Genomic DNA, 8,143 nt, shown 5'->3' with positions numbered 1-8,143 from the left:
CATCAAAATCTAATGATGGAATGTATGGTGATTAACATAACAATAAAAAAGACATCAGTAGCAAAAAAGATAAATAAAAACAACTCTATGTTTAGAAATTAAATATATTTCTAAATAAAAAAAGACTATCATATAATTCAGGAATTCTATTTCTGGGAAATAAGGAAATAAAACTTTATTGAAGGAAATAAAATCACTATCTTGAAAAAAATATCTGTACCTTCATATTCACTGCAGCATTATTTACAACAGTCAAGACATGGGAACAACCTACGTGTCCACTGATGAAGATGAATGGATACAGAAATTTTACATATAAATATTTATATAAACATACATAATTATATTATATATCAGATATAAATTGATATAAAATTACATATATATATATATATATATATATATATATATATATATATCCGGCCATTTGCAACAACATGGATGGACCTTAAGAATATTATGCTAAGTGAAATAAGTCAGATAGAGAAAGACTAATACTGCATGATCTCACTTATATGTAGAATCTAAAAATACACAAGCTCATAGATACAGAAAACAGATTTGTGATGGCTAGAGCTGGGGGCACGGTGGGGGTGGGAGGAATGGGTGAAGGTAGGTAAAATGGGTGAAAGTGATCAAAATGTACTTCCAGTGGTAAGATAAATGAGTTCTGGGGATGGAATGTACAGCATGGTGACTAAAGTTACTGTATCATATATTTGAAAGTTGCTAAGAGAGTAAATCTTAAAACAAGAAAAGAAAATTGAAATGTATGTGAGGTGATGGATGTTAACTAACATTATTGTGGTAATCATTTTTTTTTTAAGATTTTATTTATTTATTTAATAGAGAGAGCGAGAGAGCACAAGCAGGGGCAACAGTAGAGGGAAAGGGAGAAGCAGGCTCCCCGCCAAGCAGGGAGCTCGATGCAGGGCTCGATCCCAGGACCCTGGGATCATGACCTGAGCTGAAGGCAGACGCTTAACCATCTGAGCCACCCAGGCGCCCCTATTGTGGTAATCATTTAAAATATATACATATATCAAATCATCATGTCATGCATCTAGAATTAATACAATGTTATATGTCATTATATCTTAATAAACCTGAGGGAGGGAAACTGCTCCTTTGCTGTAGTTTTGTGATACTTGTGAACAAAAGCCATGTTGGCTTTCAGAGCTAGCTGCTTTGGGTCCCCATTCCTCAGAGGGAGCCTTAAAAGTTGGGGTGCTTGATGTGTGATCCAAACACTGTGCTCCTAAAGAAACTGGGAATTGGAAGTTCCCTCCCAACTGAATGCTGCTGTGCCGGGGGGAGGTTTATGGTGGGAGCATGGCTCAGCCTTCCTATTCATTTTGGTGTGGTAATTTTATCATGTAGGAGTCACTCAGCTAGTTTCTGGATTTCTCTCAGAGGGTATTGCTGCTTGTGTAGCTATATATTCAGTGCACGCACGGGAAGAGGGAGGTTCAGAAGCCTTCTATATTGCCAGGTTGGTTCCTCTCCACAGTACTTTTAGATCCATATTTTAGAGTAATGATTCCCGAACCTGGAGGGAAGAGTGAACCTTAGGGGACAGAGATAGCAGGAATGTGGTGGGAGAGGTAAAGGGGCAGCCAGGCAGTATTACCTCAGAAGCATTTCTAACGTAAACATGACAGGGTTCCATCTTTAATTGGCTAAATCTATTATTTGAAGGGGAAGGCAATAGGGGGGAAATGGAGGGATGCATTTTGACAAGAGCTCTCTAGATAGGATGCCGATGTGCTCCTCAATTTAGCTGAGAATCCTAAAAGAGATACAAGGATGAAATTTATCTTAAAAAAAAAAAACAAGATTATAAAACAAAAACAAGCAGAAGTGAAAAATAAGCAGATACATATGAAAAAGAACCATTTAGTCAAAGAGAGAATTAATGAATTCTTAAAAACAGAATAGAATCAACAGTTAAACAATATTTAAAGAGAAAACAGCTGAGATGTTCCCAGAGACATTAGTTCTTACATTCAAGTTATATAAAGTTCCTAGCAGGATAAGTAAAAATAAATCCATACTTGACATAAAATCTTGGGTTAAAATCTAGACTCTCCTACTAAATGTGTCATATTTCAAGTTACTTTATTTCTCTAAGTGCGAATTTTTTTATTAAAGTAGTGATGGGATCTGCCTTTGGCAAATTTTAAAGGATCGCAAATTCTATGACACCTTTCCTCACAAAAGCTGGAGTCTATGTCCCCTACTCTTGAATCTGTGTGGCCTTGTGACTGCTTCAGGCAGTGGAGTTTGGCGGGATCAATGCTTTGTGATTCCTGAGGCTTTTTTTTTTTTTTAAGATTTTATTTATTTATTTGAGAGAGAGAGAATGAGAGAGAGAGAGCACCTGAGGGGGGGAGGGTCAGAGGGAGAAGCAGACTTGCGGGACTCGATCCAGGGACTCCAGGATCATGACCTGAGCCAAAGGCAGTTGCTTAACCAGCTGAGCCACCCAGGCACCCCCTGAGGCTGTCTTAAAAAGTCTTGCAGCTTCTGTCTGGTGCTCTTGGAATAGCTGCTCCCCCTTTTGGGATGCTACCTCTCAGAACCCAGCTGCTGTGCTCTGAGGAGCACACATCACATAAGGAGCTATGTATAAGTGCTCCAGTCAAGTCTCAGCTGAACCCAGCTTTTATGTCATCCTAGGTCAGATGCCAGACATGTGGGTGAAGAAATGTTTCGTGGATTTTGGTTCCCAGCTGTTAAAGCAATGTCCAGCTGAGGCCTCGGGCATTGTGAAAAGCACCTACTCATGCTGTGTCTGTTGGAATTCCCAATTCAGAATTCGTGCACATAACAACACTGTTGTTTGATGCCACTGTTTGGGATAGTTTGTTATAAAGCAGTAGATAACCAGGGAACTACACTGCAGAGCTGTTGCAAAGGGACTGAATGACACAATGTATATGACTACCCGGCACACAGTTTCATTAAATTCATATTGGTTTCAAGGTACAGGAGGGACATCTACACAGATGTTTCGAATTGTAACAGTATTAGTAGTAGATCCCATGCACATTATGCACATTTCCCAGCACATCTGATGTGCCCAGTACTGTTCTCAGTGCTTTACATGTACTTAACTCATATAGTCCTCAGAATAATTCCACAAGGAAAGCCATTAGTGATGCCATGTCACCGAGGAGGACACACAGTGCTGCAGAGAGGCTAAGTCTCTTGTACCATTTCCACAGGCAGCAAGTTGACGGACTGGGTTTCAAACTCAGGCAGTTTGATTGCAGGGCCCCTGCTCTTAGCCACACTGTCCCGTGAAAGAGTGAGCTGGGCTGGAATTGGTCACTTGGGAACCGTGGACCATAAGCCTTGGAAGTAGATTGTCTCAGGAGTGGGTATACAGTGATAAGAGAGCTAAGTGTGGGCCTTGAGAAATCCTACTAGCAAAGGGAAGGGCCGAGAAGACAGAGCAAGAGTGCTCCAAGAGGGGAAAAGGGTGCATGGCAGGAGTCCAAGGAGGGAGCAGAATTGGAAAGGAATTTGGAAACGTGTCCATCCTTCTCCTACGGGGGCCCAGGCTTCCGGGGGCGGGGAGAAGTGCAATTACCCCCCCCCCCCAGGAGTTTGACTTGGATGCTAAGCATAGACCTGAGTGTAACTATAACTAAGCCCATAGCAAAAACATGAAAACTCTGCTGACGTATCCAATTAACATCTCTTCTCATTAAAGGCTAAGATCCCTTTTCCCAGGAGAGCTTCCAAGTTTATTTGAACAAGGAGAGATCTAATTGTTTCTAAAAAGTATAATCTTTCTGGTTAAAGCCCAAGACATGCCAGACACAGAAAAGCCAATTTGCTCACCCCTTTATCCCTTCAGAGCGATGACCCTAGAAAATCTCTCTCTAAACACACCATGAGCCACACTGACAAGTTTACCACTCTGAGCCTCCACTTTGCTTATTCTCACGCAGACTACCTCCAAAATTAGTCCCCCAAACTGGGTCGTGTGGTTGGAAGTGAAAGAATGGTATTCCCTTTTTATGTATATTATTAAGGATCATGTCTGTGACCTGATTCCTTCATCTATAAAAGGGAGAGAATTCAGTGATGATGAGCTCTAAATGGGGGGGGTGAGGTTCTGAAGGGAATTTTGGCTGAGGACAGGAGAGTAGGACTTGCAACCCTGTGTTTGGGAGACAAAATTTACCAGTTTTGGGTGAGATTTCTGGGTTGGGGACTGCCAGGGTTTAGATGCAGGCAGGGTATCATTTTAAAATGGAAAATGTATTTTAAAATGAAAGTAGGCCAAACCTCCTCATTGCTTGTATGTTTTCTTTGTAAATATTGCCATCTCGAACACTGATCATTCGGTTTAAATATGCTCTTCGAGGTCAATGACATGACAACACCGTGGTCTCAGACCTTTCCCCTAGGACCGTCCTTTCCTCCCAGTCTCCTCAAAATCCTTAAACTCCCAGGCTTTTCGGTCTCTCTGAACAGCTCATTTGCTATCACAGGAAAGTAGACTTTTGCTTACAGGCTGCCAGGGCAAAAGAAATATTTAGATCCCCTTTCAAGACATGAGCTCAAATTTGCTCTGAGAGTTGTTGCTTTTGCTCTCTTGCACTCCATGACCTGCATGAGGCTGCACTCAAGTGTTTTCAAGGTCCTGGTGTTGGGGGGTAAGGTTGAGGGGTGTTGCAGTGATCAGCACCATGAGTTTTTATCCCTGTGTGAGCAAGTTTTTTCACCTCTCTGGGCCTTGATTTCCTCATCAACAAAACAAGATATTAGCATTGACCTCATAGGGCCTTTGTAAGGATTTCACCTAATGGAAATCAACAGTCCCACACAGTGCCTGGCAAAGAGAGGGTGCTCCATCAATTGTGGCAATCTCCAAATTCCTATTGTCTGCCTTGGTCCACTCTCCTTGTCTATGTCTTCCTTTCTCTTATCTCCTTCCTCCTGACATCAAAGGACAGATTCCTCATCATTCCTCCTCCAAACAAATGAGCTATGCGTGGGTAAGCAGAGCAGCCCCCTGAGAGAGTAAAATGGGGAGCTTTAAGCAGTCCTTCTCATGACATCCCTAAAGTGGCCCCAGCTAAACTCTGTCCCAGGCAGAGGAGGTGGAGAGATTCTGTGAATGAGTGTGTGCTCTCACTATACACCTGAAGGGGGTCTCTCATGAGTGTCCCATTTCTGTGATACACAGTTCCTATGCTGTTGAAACAGGCCCTAATTATACCCACCTGCCTTTTAACTCCAGAGTAGCTCAGTGAATTTGGAGGCCTCCCTTTCCATATCTGCCTTCATGGCACTCAAGTTCACCAAGTGAGCATAGCTCACACTAGGGAAGCTGCTGTGGGTTCTCCATGTGGCTCATCAGTATGTCTTCACAGGGCTGGCCACAAAGACACAGAATCAAGAGGCAGGTTGCTAGCATTTCTTTTTCATTTGTCTAATGAATCAAGAATAGGTGTACTGGCCCAGCCCCCAGAGGATCCCACATGGGGAAACAACAGCTCCCAGATGGGCAGAGCTCCGAAAACCCATGGTAGGTCTTTAATCAGTTTGGTCTATCCTAAGATGACTTTAAAACTCTTGTTCTTTTTCTATCACAGGGAGTGGTGATTAGGAACATGTGTTTGGAAATCTGAAGACTACTTCCCACAGTTTTGAATTAAGAAAATTAGAAAACTATGGGTACCATGGATTCTTCCGTTGGGATCGTTACAACCCCACCCAGCAATTTCTGAAATCCAGTGATATGATATTTGATATTTGATACTAGTTTTCACTTTCAACATTATAGCTGAGTCAGTTAAAAATGTTTATATTTACTCTAAGCATTATATCTTCTACAGAGTTTGCTCTCTAGGTAAATTCCATTTTATCTAAATGTCTTAGGCACTGGTATAGTCAGCCTCCGATATACCAATGCATTGATTTTTCTGTTCAAGTTCTCTTTTTTGTTTTTAATTTTCATGTAGGACTAACTTCCTCAAAGACCTGTCTTTCTTTTATTCAGTTCATTGTACTTGAGATTTAACACAGAGTAAAAAAATACTGATTTTTGGATATCAAGAAGTGTAACTGACAATAGTGTAACTTTCAGCATAACATCATTCATTCTCACAAAAAGGAAAGTGCTCCTCACGTGCGAGGGTATCATACATTCAAGTCAAGGAAGCATGAAATTTGAGCTGTGCTGACCCATTTCACAAGATCCTCTGGTGACCAAAAGTAAGCATACGCAAGACATCCAGCTGGACCAAGGGTGCAGGAAGGCAACCAAGGCAACAGGCCCATGGGGGATCAAACTCGGCACCCCTCAAACATTATGGGCTCACACACTGAGTATGTGTGTCCTTGCCCCAGAGCAAAGTTTTAGGTGGTTTCTTCTCTATACATGCTCTGTGTCTAACCCCAAGTCATGTTTTCTGCTGAGCTGTATTTCCTCTTCGGCAGTTTGTAAGTCAGTTCTAAACGCAGGCGCTCCCTGCTCTCGCTCACCCTGGCCTAATCTAGGAGCAAATTGCCTTGGTTCCATTTGCCAGCCACGAGTGCTCCAGGGGAGTGAGCCCTGCTGGGCATTCTGCCTGCGCAAGACCAGAACATGGCACTTGAAGAGGATCTTCTGCTACTGCTCAGGAAAACAACATTTCCAGCCTTGTAAAGCCAGCTTCTGCCCTATTTTCAGTCCAACTGGCCAGAAAAGAAAGCCATATAATCATGGAATTAAAATTCTAGAATCACTGTATTGTTGGAACCCCATATAATCCTGATTATTTAATCTAACTTCTGTTTCTAGATGATTGGACACTGAGGTACAGCAGCCCTGAAAAGATGAGGTTCTATCTTATTTTAAAAGACTCCCATATGAAAGAGATATGGGAAATCTTTCTACTCTCCCCTCAATTATACTGGGAATCTTAAACTGCTCTAAAAAAAAAAAAAAAGTCTTACACACACCCACACACCCCCCCACACACACACTAGGTGACCAGTGTGGTGGCTAGAATGGAGGGAATAAAAGAAACCTCCTAGACAATAAAGCCAAAGAAGCAATATGGCAAGGGGTGGGGTGGGGGTGGGGGGAAGAGGGCCCTTAGAATAGGAGTTTCCTTGTTTGCCATGTGACAGATAAATTTTATGTTTGCTGGGCTGAACCTTAGTCTCCTCTTTATCTAACTTTGACTCATGTATCAGATCTCAGTATAAACATAAATTCCTAAGGGATCCTCCTGCCCCATGTAGATTAATATCCAAGTGATACACCCACTGTGTCCTGTACTCCTTCACAACACTTAACATGAATAAAATAAAATACTTTGGAGACTGTTTGCTTAATGCCTGTCTTCCCCCAAGTACAGATGAGCTCCAAAAGGCCAGAGCTGTGTCTCTCATGTTTTTTCCTGCATCCCAATGCCTAGTGCCTGGCACCTCTTAGGCACTGAAAAAGTCCTTGTCGAAAGACCACTGTGTCCAGCAGACAGCAGAGGAAGAAAATATGTCTACTAGCTATGCCTTCAGCTGGTCTCTATGCTAGGATATTAGCAATTAGCTCCTCTGTTCCTTATCTCAGGGAGATACCAGGCCCTAAATAGGTACATAAGTAAAAACAGAACTTACTTCTTGTCACAAAATGTCCTCCCTATGTGAGTGGCTCCTTCTCAGGCTACGCTTCTCAGACAAAGGATGCCTCTGCAGTTGTCCACATCCCACAGAAAAGAGAAGCCCAGTGTGTGGTAACCACTTCAGGGATGCTGGAGATCCAGACACCATAGGAAGAAGTAGCCATTTTAGATCAGTTTGTTGGCCCAATTCCAGCTTTCATAAACCAAGATATGCCCAAAATCCTTTCTCTCATTAAACTCTGCCTGATGCAGTGTTTGACAACAGTGACTGGAAATCCTTACAGTTCAAGAACCTCTAATTATAGAGTCCTTAGATCAAAGACACGCCCTATTGGTATTTCTTTTCTTCTTTTTTTTTTAGCATTTCTAGAGCCACGTCTAGAAAACCAAGTTTCTTGTGTTATTCTGAACCACATATATTTGAGAACAATTTGAGGAATGTCTTGTTAAAGCCTGACAGAGACAGATTTGTGATATATAGTCTCCTTTTTTGCACTGGTTGTTTCAAAAATCTG

At 42.0% G+C, this 8,143-nt stretch overlaps 1 protein-coding gene across 1 annotated transcript in view; it reads right to left on the bottom strand.

Annotated features, from left to right (window-relative positions):
• STARD13 (StAR related lipid transfer domain containing 13) overlaps positions 1 to 7,638 on the bottom strand; it is a 531,510-nt gene extending 523,872 nt beyond the window's left edge. Inside the window, exon 1 of the mRNA XM_073894705.1 lies at positions 7,624 to 7,638. The gene's annotated coding sequence lies outside the window, so the exon portion shown is untranslated. The remainder of the gene's footprint in view (positions 1 to 7,623) is intronic.
• Between the last annotated feature and the right edge of the window lie 505 nt (positions 7,639 to 8,143).

Source organism: Callorhinus ursinus, unplaced genomic scaffold (assembly GCF_003265705.2).
Source record: "Callorhinus ursinus isolate GAN/ISIS: 27379988/994484 unplaced genomic scaffold, GSC_fseal_2.0 scaffold7, whole genome shotgun sequence".
Lineage (NCBI taxonomy): Eukaryota > Metazoa > Chordata > Mammalia > Carnivora > Otariidae > Callorhinus > Callorhinus ursinus.
The sequence above is the reverse complement of the archived record's forward strand: the minus strand, read 5'-3'. Positions and strand labels throughout refer to the sequence as shown.